The sequence below is a fragment of the Phyllostomus discolor genome, chromosome 1 (genome assembly GCF_004126475.2).
Source record: "Phyllostomus discolor isolate MPI-MPIP mPhyDis1 chromosome 1, mPhyDis1.pri.v3, whole genome shotgun sequence".
Taxonomy (NCBI): domain Eukaryota; kingdom Metazoa; phylum Chordata; class Mammalia; order Chiroptera; family Phyllostomidae; genus Phyllostomus; species Phyllostomus discolor.
This window is the reverse complement of record NC_040903.2, coordinates 149250141-149262043: the sequence shown is the minus strand read 5'-3', so window position 1 is coordinate 149262043 and position 11903 is coordinate 149250141. Positions and strand designations below refer to the sequence as shown.

The 11903-nt window shown below is 41.3% G+C and overlaps 1 long non-coding RNA gene across 1 annotated transcript in view; it reads right to left on the bottom strand.

Moving 5' to 3' along the window:
• Positions 1-266: 266 nt before the first annotated feature.
• LOC118501799 overlaps positions 267-11903 on the bottom strand; it is a 35288-nt gene continuing 23651 nt past the window's right edge. Inside the window, exon 2 of the long non-coding RNA XR_004904455.1 lies at positions 267-444. This is a non-coding gene — a long non-coding RNA (uncharacterized LOC118501799). The remainder of the gene's footprint in view (positions 445-11903) is intronic.

The following is an 11903-nucleotide window of genomic DNA, read 5'->3' as shown; positions in this document are numbered from 1 at the left end:
TCAGGCTTTTGGGTTCCTCTTCACTTCTAGCATCTAGAGATTTCCTTTTCTTACAGAGACTTCTATACACTTACAAAAAAATTATAGTTGTCTGCCTTGGGATAGTTTAAGATTATGCTGTTACACTATTTGCTGGAACCAGAAGTCTTTACTTTCTCTAGTGACTTTGTCAATAGGGTGTTTTGCCCTGAATTTTTATATACGGACATACACATATACATATATACATACATACATACATGTAAAAAGTCTGTCCGCTCTTCAGCTTTAAGATTCTTATCTTGGGTTTAAACTGGTGCTTTAAAACCATTGTCCAAAGTCTGTGCGTGGACAAGCCTGGCTATCTGTCAGTGGTACCCAAAGCCAGTGACTCTGATCAGTAGTGTCTACCTCAGTCCTCTACCTGAATGTTGAAAACTGAGCGGCACGCTGCCCAGGAGAGCACTGAAAAAGAAAACAGAAAGCACCATCATGAAAGCCAACATATCCTTTGGGAGGCTGACAGATGGCTGTGTCATCTTCTGTTCCTGTTTCTGTGTTATCTTTTGCCTTATATTTTTCTCTCATGGTTAGGAACCATGTTTCACTTTCCCTCCAAAAATGTCACATCTAATTTTTTATTGAGTTTTAGAAAATGGCCCTAAATAATTTAAATTACATAAATCGACATAGAAAGAATCCAGTTTCTTTTGTCCTATGATTTCAATAGTTCTAAACACAACAAAAATCAACAATGGGATCATCACTGCTACTTACACTCAGCCATTGTGTGTACATGTGATATTTAGAAGTTCTTCATGTACCTTGGGAATTTCCTGACTCCATAAATTTAAACTTCCCATGATATCGTCACACTAAAATTCTCATTTGCACTAAAATATTTAAAGAAGGGAAAATGGCACCTAAACTGAGAAAATTACATCACTCATGTGAGAAGTGTGCTTCTACGGATGGCATGTGTTAATCAGGGTGTGAAATTGAAATATATTTACTGTGATGTTGGAGGTTTTCCCACATAGATTGTGTGTATGTGTGTGTGTGTGTGTGTGTGTGAGAGAGAGAGAGAGAGAGAGGAGAGATTAAAATATATATGGGTTTGCTTGTGTACGTATATGTATGTTTATGAGAACATTACACTACCTAATTCTAAGATGTACTTTTTTTCTCTACATTAACATTAACCAGGTATACATCCCATAGAGAAGCTTCTTTTTCCCCAAATATCTGTTATTGAATCAATGGTGCATTTCACAATCAATAGTTTTTTAACATGAAAGTACTATGTATGCACATAGAGAATTGAGACTTTTGATGGAAAGGGTGAGGTCCTAGTATCCATTTCATCAGAAACCCAAGTGCTCAGACATACTAAACAAGCAGGGAATTATTCACAAAATCAGCATTCTCTGTGTATCAGGTTGCGTGTACTAGGGACTATTTTAAAGATGCTTTTCACATAACTCAAGCCCAGAAAAAGACACATTTGAGAAATACTTATTTTACTAAAAAAAAAGTTGACTTGGTTTTTCCAAAGTTTCAAGGAAGTTGTGGTAAATGAGCAAAAATGTGGCCATTTTATGCATAATAAGATACATAGATTGGGCACCTCCAAGAGAAACATTGATAGGTAGAAAAATAGAAAATACACTTTAAAACATGGGAAACTTGAAGAACGACTCCTTCATTTTTGGTTCAGCCTGTCTTGCACACGGTTGATATCCAAATATTTATTTAATGATTGCAAATATTTATTTAGTGAACTGTATTTACCTGTCAAGAAAGAAAATAATCTGTCAATAAAAAATCAGTCTGCTATGCTAATAATTTTCTTGTTGCAGATATGATCTTAAATGCTTCTTCTAAAATCTTCTCTTCATGCTGTTGGATATCACACTAAGTTCAGATTAGTTGAAAATTCTGGAATGCATGCATTCTGAGAAATGCACTTGGAAGACCTAAGACTTGACTCCTTATCTCAAGATTTATTTCTTCCCCTCTAGTTAGAAAGGCCTGATTACTGAGCTGCTGAATCATGAGCACTGTTTTTCAGTATAACTGCCATATGTTGATTCAGTAAAGTGATGATAGGACAATAGAAAATGAAAGTGATTAAAGCATGCACAATTTGAAAACATTAACTTTATGTGGGAAAAATTACTGTAGTAGAATGTAGGAGGTAGCTTTTCTTATTTCAATTTTTAGCCCTAACTGCCCAAAATATCTACCAAAATTTGCATATCAGAAATAATACCATATGCTAAAATAACATAAGTTCAGACCTCACTGCTTTATATATACATGGGGATTTTTTAGCTATAAATGCTCAGTAGAAGAAAAACATGGGCTCTTCGATTTCCAGTGGTGATCCAACTGAGTGTTACAAGACTATAGAAAAATTCTGCCTACATCCAGCCCTGTTTCCTAGATGGCTGCTTGCAAAGCTGTACATGCACTAATTCAATTAATTCAATTCCTCTCATATTCTCAAAACTTTTCAATAAGAAGATAACTATTAACTTCCACTCCCCCCTCACTTCCATGAACTACTTTTGGTTTTGTGATTATTCCTTGGTTTTGTTTTATTCCTGAAGTATTAACAAAGCAAGTCAGAATTGATATAATTGAGAATTGAGCCAAGATATGGCAAAAGGTGAGGACAGTGGGGTCACAGAGGTGAAGGGCTGGCAGACCTCTTAGAATTCTCAGCACTTTTGGGTGTAAAAGGAGAGGCCTGCACACCAGGCAGGGTCTCATGATTCCGCATGGGGCTCACAGCCACACTGGAAAGGACCTTGGGAGTCTTCTAGTCTGATGCTACTCAAACGGTAGTCCTTGGGCCAGCAACACAAACATCTTCTTGGAGCTTGTTAAAAGTGCAAATTGTCAGCTCCCTCTCCACTCCTGAATTAGAATCTGCATTTTAACCAGATCCCCAAGTAATTGTATGTGGCTTGTAGTTATCAAGCACAGAGAGGGGAGTGCATAAGAATTCTTGCCTCTTGTCAAACGTACAAAAGGAGTATGCCCAGAATACTCAGGAACCAGATATTCATTGAGGAAGGAAGAGGCTTTTCAATGACTCTTGTTGTGCTCTTCAAACATAACCTGGTTCTGCTAGAATATTGAACTTCACAGGAGATGGAAGGTGAACCCCAACACATGGAACAGTAGGACACATTCTAACACACAGGTCTACCGGCAGTGACAAGGATACTTCGGTCATCCGATCCTGGTTGCTGCAATCCTATTATCAAGCACAAGATCCCTACAAAGGCCAGAGAGCAGAGGCCTATCAGAAGAGCTGTCTGGGGAAGGAGTAGGGAGCATGGTGCAACAGGGGCGACTCAGAAAGTGAGGCACCCAGACTTTCTGGTGGGTTGGTAAATATTACAAGCTGGGAGCAGCTTGCAATTAGCTGTGGTGGGAGTATTTTTACCACAGAAATCAATAAACACTACAAATCAAGGCTTTATTTCTTTTTTTTTAGAGAGCCAACTTACTGGCACACCACTGTTGGGAGAGTAGATAGGGCAGAGGAGAAAAAGCCCTGGAGTCAGTATGTGCAAAGTGTGGAAGGAGAAGTTCAGGGAAGGAAAGCACAAGTCCTAGAAAATGATGCTGCTGCAGATAGGTCATTTCAGGCTCCAGATCATGGCTGGGATTCACCCACTAGTCACATTTCTAATACTCCTTTTCACAAGTCTGGCTCAGGAGTGGGAGTTCATTGACAGTTCAAAGAGACTGGAGATGGCATGAAATAATGTGGAGAATAAAATCATGAACTGACTAGAGAAACATATAAAGATGGCTGGGCAGCTAGAGCTCTCAGGGGCAAAATGCCCCCATAAATGTTTATCTGCTGGGGAAGAAGCCTGGAGCAGGTGGATGCTGAGTTTCCCTGGGGCGGGGGCTTTTGCCAACCACCTGTATACTGTGTTTAATTGCTACAATGTTTGCACCCAAACAAGCCTCTTCTGTGACTTACATTTACCCTTGTGCTTCTGATATTATCATGGCCTCTGGTTAAAAGATGAGTTTCTGGTAAAGAAGTGCCATTGGAATGATGTCCTTCCTTCTTAATTAAACTGTTAAATGCTATTAGTAAGCTATATCCTTGAGCATCTCTGCTTCAACCAGGCCCTTTTCCTTAGTTTCCATTGAAAACATCTTGAACTTTCCCACCTCTGTGGCTTTGCTTTTTCTGTGCCGTTTATTTGGGTTGCCATTCCCTTTCTTGTACTTCTGGTCTACTCCACTTAGACTTCAAGACCAAACACTGCCACCCTCAGGAAGCCTCTCCAGATTACTTCAACCTAGTAAATTCTTTCTCCATTCAACAGTGATTGTCTGGACAAAGTCCTTGGAGATCATGTCTTATCCTTTTCTCAGATGAATACTAGGAGGTGTGGTCATAGCAGAGTTCCAGCTATGGAGACAAGTGACAGTCAACAGTTGCCTGCTGGAGGGCACTTGATAAAAATAACACACAATTTTCTCCTTTCACCGTCAAGTTCCCCAGTAGTCTTCTAAGTACACATGCCCTGTGCCACTTAGCATTCTTCTCTGTGTCTTTGTGGTTTTAAACTAGATACAATACGAAGGGCACCTTCAGCCAGCAAAAAAGATCTACTGCTTCTGGCTCCACTCTGAATCTTTTTACTTTTAGGTGATCAAGCTGTGTAAAACCTAAGTTAAGTAACTGAGAACAATGTGTATTTGTAATATAATAGGCTTAGCCTTATGGGGAGACAAGAAAGAAAGGAATATCTTAATAATTTCAAATGAGTCTTTAATTAGCTGAACCGAAGGAGTGCGGTTTTGGGAACTGAGGAGAAGGAATCAGGACAAGTATTCCCAGAGACCCCCTTGCCCTCCAGAACACCCAGCTGGGGAACTAGGTAGCCAGATACTATGAGCATTTTTCTGACATGCATGGGGCTTTTTCCTTGAAGAGAGGGGGTTTTTGCCCTCCTGGTGCTTCGTGAAATGCTCCGACTATATCGTATCACACATCGACATGACCACACCTCCAAAAGAGCTTCTAATTGTAACCACGGTGTTTATCTTCTTGGCCTCATGTTGTCTTATATTCTTTTCATGTATATGAAATAGGACACATCAGCTTTGAGGACTTGCTGACACTTTAAGAACTCTGGTTGTGGATTGGTTGCCTTTTATTTCTGTTTCCATATTCCTTAACTTGAATATCTCAACTTCACTTTGGAGGTGAGATTCACATCCTACTTTCTACTAGAGAAAATCCATAAATTAGCACAGGATAGGAATCTCGCCCGACTATGACGGCAGGGCAGAGTGGCAAGTCCAGCATGGGTCTCTGATGCACTGTGATTTTCCCCTCCTTCATTCGGCCAAAGTTAAATTGTTTTCCATTGTATTGACACATAGATGTGAGTACTTCATGCCCAGAGCAGAGGCTACATATCCCTTTCTTTCCTTCCTTCAACCTACACACAAACCTTAATTTTTTTTTAAGTGTAACTCAACAGAATCTGAAGATCATCTGTTACAGCACAGTCACCAAAATTTTTGGCACCAGGAACCAGTTTTGTGGAAGACAGGGGGCAGGAGGGGACAATGGGCAGCTCTGGGGTTAGGGACCCCTGTGTTACAGAACAAGAATTCTTTCTCAGTTCATTGCTCACGGAGGCAAGACCCAGGCATCACCCTCTTCGCCCTGCCAGACAATTCCATGTAGTGATTGAGAACCACTGGCCAGATTTCTGTCTGCTTGAGAACTCTTATCCGCAAAGCTATTCTTGTTCTCTTCTCTATCTCTCATGCCCTCCTGCTTTGTAAGGTTCCCACCTCTTCTACACTCCCTTAATAAGGGAGACCCTCAAGGAGGGTCTCACAGGTGCGCCAGGTAATGTGTGGACTGCTTCTTGGGCAGCTGCCATGCCCAGGCCACTCTGGCCATCACTTGCACCACTTTTGCCACTTGCTCCTGGCTGCCAACATCCAAGCCTCATAGATAGATACTTTCTCCTGGTGCTATATCGCAGGCTAACCATCACTCAGTCAGCTGTGGATCTGGACCAGAGCAGGAAACTTAACATCCCAACCTTTAAGTTCTGCTTTTCTACTAGGTACTCCCAGCAGAGGCCCTCAGGCCCTGTGAGCTTAGTGAGAGACAGCTGTCTTTGTTTGCAACATAGGCCTTTTGGTTCAAAGAGTTCACCTGCTCCTGGAGTAGCTCAGTTGGTATGTTGTTAAAAGCCTGCATGCTATTCATTGGGAGTGTCACTCCTCTCTAATCTTTAGGTTCCGGTGCTGAGCCTGCTCGTGGTGCCAGGTTCCATCTCAAGTAGGTTTAGAAAAGAGCCTCCTCCTGGGCTCCTCCGTCACCCTGTGGTGTGCCTACTGTCATCATACCTGACTCAGCACACATGCCCACGGATACTGGAAGCTTCTCAGCGGAGCTCCTCACCATGCTATTTCTCAGTCCCAAACTCACCAGGCAGTTCACCTCTTTCCACCCCTGAGACTTCCTATGCTTGCTTGCTGTGGTGTCCACAGTTGTAAGATGGAGAACCTGGAAGAAATAGGATGCTCCATCTTGAGTAAAACCAGAAGTCGGATCCATACTTGATTTTTAAGGGAAATAAAGAGATAATGGGTGTGGTGATACCAACAATTAATTCATATAGCAACTTCTCGGGATGTCACAATTTGAGTTTAGCTCAACATTCTACATCTGTCACATATATCATGCCAATCGAGTGCGACAGGACTTTGTTTTCCAAATGAGAATATTCTGTAAAGAACTTCTGAAGCACCAAAGAAAATTAAATTATCTTCTCTGTAGTTTCGTGTGGGTATATTCAGACGAGTTCAATTCTCCAAACAATGGTTGTTGTTTTCCATTTAAACAAAAATCCAACATGTAACCAATTTGGCTAAAAGAAAATTTATTGCAAATTTTATTGGAGCAGAGTTAGATTATTGACCAAATATGAAAACAACTTTAAAATCAGCACTGCTGGTGAAAGACATTACAAAGAACCCTTGGGATGCAATGTTTTTCTCCAAGGATGCAGAGGTTATTAGGAAGAAACCTCCATTGGGTCAGCAAGACAAAAACATGCTGGGCTTCAAGCAAGGAGATGTTAAATTAGATTTTTTCTTCCTTTCTTGAATTTATAAAATTAGTACATGGGTCTGGAAAAACATTCAAACAATACATAAATATGAAACGGCGAATGTAACAGATTCCTTTCTTTTTGTCCTTCAACCTTCATCCCTGAGCTATAAACACATACAGTTTCAGTGTGTTTGGTTAGATAAGGTTTCTAAGTTCAGATGAACTTGCAACTTCTCAGTCCCTGGAGATTTTTGCAATCATTCCTGGGCAGTGACTTGTGGTAAGTGGGGAAGAATTCTCTCTAAGGTCTCTGCTAGCTTTCAATTCATGAAGACTAAGACGTGTCTGCCCTTGAAAACACACACACACACACACACACACACACACGCAGACGCTTCGTACACTTTTCATCTGAAATCACCATGTCTTTGGGGCCTTCAGTAGTGTGCTTATTTCTGACTTGATAGAACCTCAGGTCATCTCCCCAGGAGTGCAGCAAGTGGTACATAGTGGGCACTCGGCAAGTATCTGTTAAAGACACTAATTACTCCAAAGGGGAACAACGTACCTGTGTCTATGTTCCCCATTAAAAAATGATTAGGGTAGAAAATAATTTCTCAAATATAGCACACTATACTAAATCTTGCTAACTATTTCCCCCCAGTTTTTTCTAATGTTTGAAACCTCTCTGTCCCTCAGTAGTACTGTGCAATCTCTTTAACTCATTTACAAAATTATGCAGAATTGGTGTGTTGGAGCTGGGAGGGAACTTATAAGGCAAATAGCTCTTAGAGGCTCAGCTCAAAATCTATCGACCATGAAACCTTGACCAAGTGTCCAATGAGCAGGGCTCTCTCCCTTTTTCCGCCCTCACTCCCAGCCTTTGTTGAATACCTCTTTTATGTTGCTTAGCACAGATCTTTGTGGTGGATGGCTAGACTGGTGCACCACTAGTGTAGTATAAACATTGTCTTGGTGTGTAAGCCCTGTCCCGTTTATTCTAACATTCCTTGCTCTGCCTGGTACAATGCCTTGCCCAGAGAAGGCATTTAACTAGTATCAGTTAGACAGAGAGATTGCCTTAACCACACCTTGATTTCAGAGGAACCCCATCCATTTGGCTACAAAATTAAAATTTTCTCTTGTTCAGATCTATAGCTACACAATAAGCACCATTATTTTGATTTTATTTATTAGAAGTAATGTTTTATTTTTTAATTAAAGAGTTTATCTATCTGAAATATTTTGCTAATTATTTCTAAAATGAGAGAGTTTCCCCACAGGTAACAGCAAGCCTGACTCTACTAGTGAAATTATTTCAAGCCCTTTGCTCAAAATCAGTCACTGAGACCTGGATGTTTTCTTGGTTGATGGTGAGAATTTAAATGATGTTCACAGAGACTAGGGGGATAAAAAATACTTTATTGGGAATGACACAAACTCTGACAATAGGATACTATATTTTCCTAGCATACCACAATTTTGTAAACAGTATATTCCTGCTTGTCACAATTTCAGTGTGGTGACAGTATGAAATGTTTCTAGACCTTCCACACCCACAAATACCTGAGAAAATGAAGAACATCTGTCAATCTTAGCCACTGCCCAACCCCAACTTTAAGGCTTCTAAAACCCTGTCTGCATGACTGAGAATCAGATGCTTTGGACAGGTGTACTTGACCTACCCAAGTGATGGCTGTATGACACACCGGAAATAGAAACAATAAATCTTTTACTCCTGACTGATTCTCTCAGATTCACACAAACATGTTCCAGATAAGATAGCTGGCAAGCTTAACATTTCATTTTTCATATTTAATCAGAATAAAGGTTAGCTTCCAGATAAATCAAAGAAGAATCTGACTAGATACAGTGATTAGCTCTGGAATGATGTTTTAGGGTGTGATATTTAGGCCTGAGGTGCAGGCACTTCCCAAACACTAGAGCTGTTCTAATAAACACTGCTTTCTGCTCCGTGAGTCTCTGCTCCATGAGCCTCTGCTCCATGGGTCATTTCTGCCCTTTCCATCACCACTTTGGGGCTCACATCCCTGAGGTGGGCATCATGAGCATAGCTTATATAAGGTTTTCCACTGCCATTGTGAAAGCAGAGACTCAGCCCTCGCACCTGTATCAGCACGTGTTTCTGGTTGATCTCTGTCGGTGTTCTATTCAGGTAGAAACTCATGGGACGGGCAGAGGGGTTGCATACTGTTCCCATCATCCTCTCCTCAGCACCACCCAGCACCGTGGGCCCATAGCTTAGTGACAGGATCACTGGGTGGACACCAACAGTGGCTGATTATTCCAGACTTGGGTATAAGGTTACTTTAGGGTTTTAGGGCTCCCTTTCTGAACCCTCAGGAGTATAGCTCTGGACTCCCATGTCATGGGACCGAGGACACAGAGAGAAGATGGCTGTAGCCATGGTGGAGAGATGAACCTAGCATGAATCTTTTGTGGCAGTTATATATATGGAATCTCTCCCTGGAAAATTGCATATTTTAATAGCATTTGTAAAACAGTTAACTTATCAGAGGATCCCTTCTTGTTCGTCCACAAAGAATGTTCTCAATTTAGGTCTATCCAGTTCTGGCAGGTATTTCTCCTGAGATACACTGTACTGGGTTGCCTCCTTTGGGTCATGCTCAAGACTTTTTCTGATCATTTTGCAAAGTCACATCATGGGTTAGTGGTAGACTCTGTTCTCTCTTCCGGAGGGCTGCCTCTTCTCTGCAACATCCAAGGCACCCAGACCTACTTATTTGTGACAGTGCCACCTGAGAAGGCATTTCGGTTGCTTTTATTTTGGAGGCATAATCTCCGTTTCCTTCCCCTAGGTGGCACGGAGGACTGACTTTAGGCAAAGCCTTTATTTTTATGATTTTTCAGTTTATGAAATTAAATTAGAGATGGTGACAGTAAGATAAATTGGTCATTTGTAGTCTTCATGAAGAGAAGTTATATACATGTTCCCAGAACACCTGCTTTCAAACTCACTGCATAAAGAAAAAGCCTTCAGCAATATACTTACATGGCTTAGTATTATGTTATTGTGAGAGCTCTGTTTTTAGACTGTAGTTTTGAAAGAGTTCAACAGCTGAGTTGGAAACTAAAACCCACCCTCTAAAATACAAGTGAAAGATGGGTGGTATAATCCCTAGGGCACAGCCTGCCCCTAGTTGGGCATTCTTCGGGTCCAGCTGTTGACTAGAGATAATTTGGATTACAATAGTAAAATCAAGAAATGCTTTTAATGCAAATTCCTTGCATTGCATGTCTCTCTGAAGAACAAGTGTACATTCTTGCAACTACCAGAATAGGAAGCTATTTTCTTTTCTCTACCCAGCGGCTGTAAGTAGCTATGGAAGCCGAGGCCTCATAAATTTTATATCACATTAAGTTTTATTTTAGGGAGGTTAAAATATAGGGCTTTAAAAACCCAACCAGACATGTCTGTTTCTTTGTGCTTTCCTGTTTAGTGTTTGCTAGTTTACCAAAAAAGCACATGTTATTTCTACAATGATGGCCAGTTACATTGATACTCTCTGTGATGTTAAAAGGGAAGTCAAAGTGGTATGATAATATATAGGCAGTGAGTGTTCTCCTTAATATATGCTTACATCAAGATAGAGGGACCCTACAGATATTCAGCTCAGATTCCCAGCTACCTGTACAATGACCATGCCAATTCTAATTTCAAATATTTTCTCCATTGTCTCTGAAGCACATTCTTATCCATCCATCCATCTGTCCATCAATCCATCCTTTGTCTTGTCCCACAAAAGGATATACAGACCTTACAAAGACAGACAAATAGAAGTTAAAAATGGAAGAAATAGAAAAATGAAAAATAAAGGTAGGTCCATAAAGGAAATCACAATAATTTATAATCACGTTAACAATTGGATCAAACATGTGGTTTTAGGATTTTCCTTAGCCATTTAGCCAAAGGGAAAACCTGGTTGGTCACTAGATTCAGGATCCACGGGATCAAAACAAACCAGTCATTCGGTAGAAGTGCTACTGCTCTTGGTTGTAACACCAGACAGGAAATTGTTCCAAGAGACTCAAAAAGAAGACCACATCCTCTGATGAACTCCCATGACAACATCCTCACCTAGAGGCAGTGGCACCTCTTTCTGTGCTAGAGATGGCACCTTTCTTATGCAGCTGGTGACATCACATCAAAGAGCAGCTCTGTGAATGGAGGCTCTGCAGCCGGCCAGCAGTCCAGCTGCACCTACAAAGCTTCCCTAGGACCATGTGCACATCTACAGTCCCAAGATAGTGCACAGCCTCCCTAAATGCTCAGTAAATGTCAGTGATTGATTGGCATTATTGCTACTGCTGTTCTGGGTTAGATGTATGCCTGCTCTTTAATGGGGGAAAGACAGGCTCCACGTTGCTACGTCTTTGAGCAAGAGCAGCGCCAGGAGCCCCTGTGAACTCACAGCTCTCCCTCTACCGCAGGCCCTCCAGCACTCGTGGGAGCATGGAACACGGTCAGGCTTGGGTTGGGTGATGACACATTCGGGTTCTCAAAGGCAGGCTTGCTCTAGGTAACACTCGAAAAACTGAAACTCCGTAAATAGAGTTACCGCCTCTGTGGGGGAGCAAGCCAAATCTGAGCTCAGAGGAATACCTTCCAAGCAGAAACCTGCGAACTTAAGCATTTCATTCTTGAAGGACAAACTCCTCTGAAGGAATCAAAAAGACTTTTAGAAGTCCTTTGTGACTTCCAGGACCTACCCCAGGATAGAAGAGAGTGAAAATTCGGCTTTTCGATTATTAGGCCCAT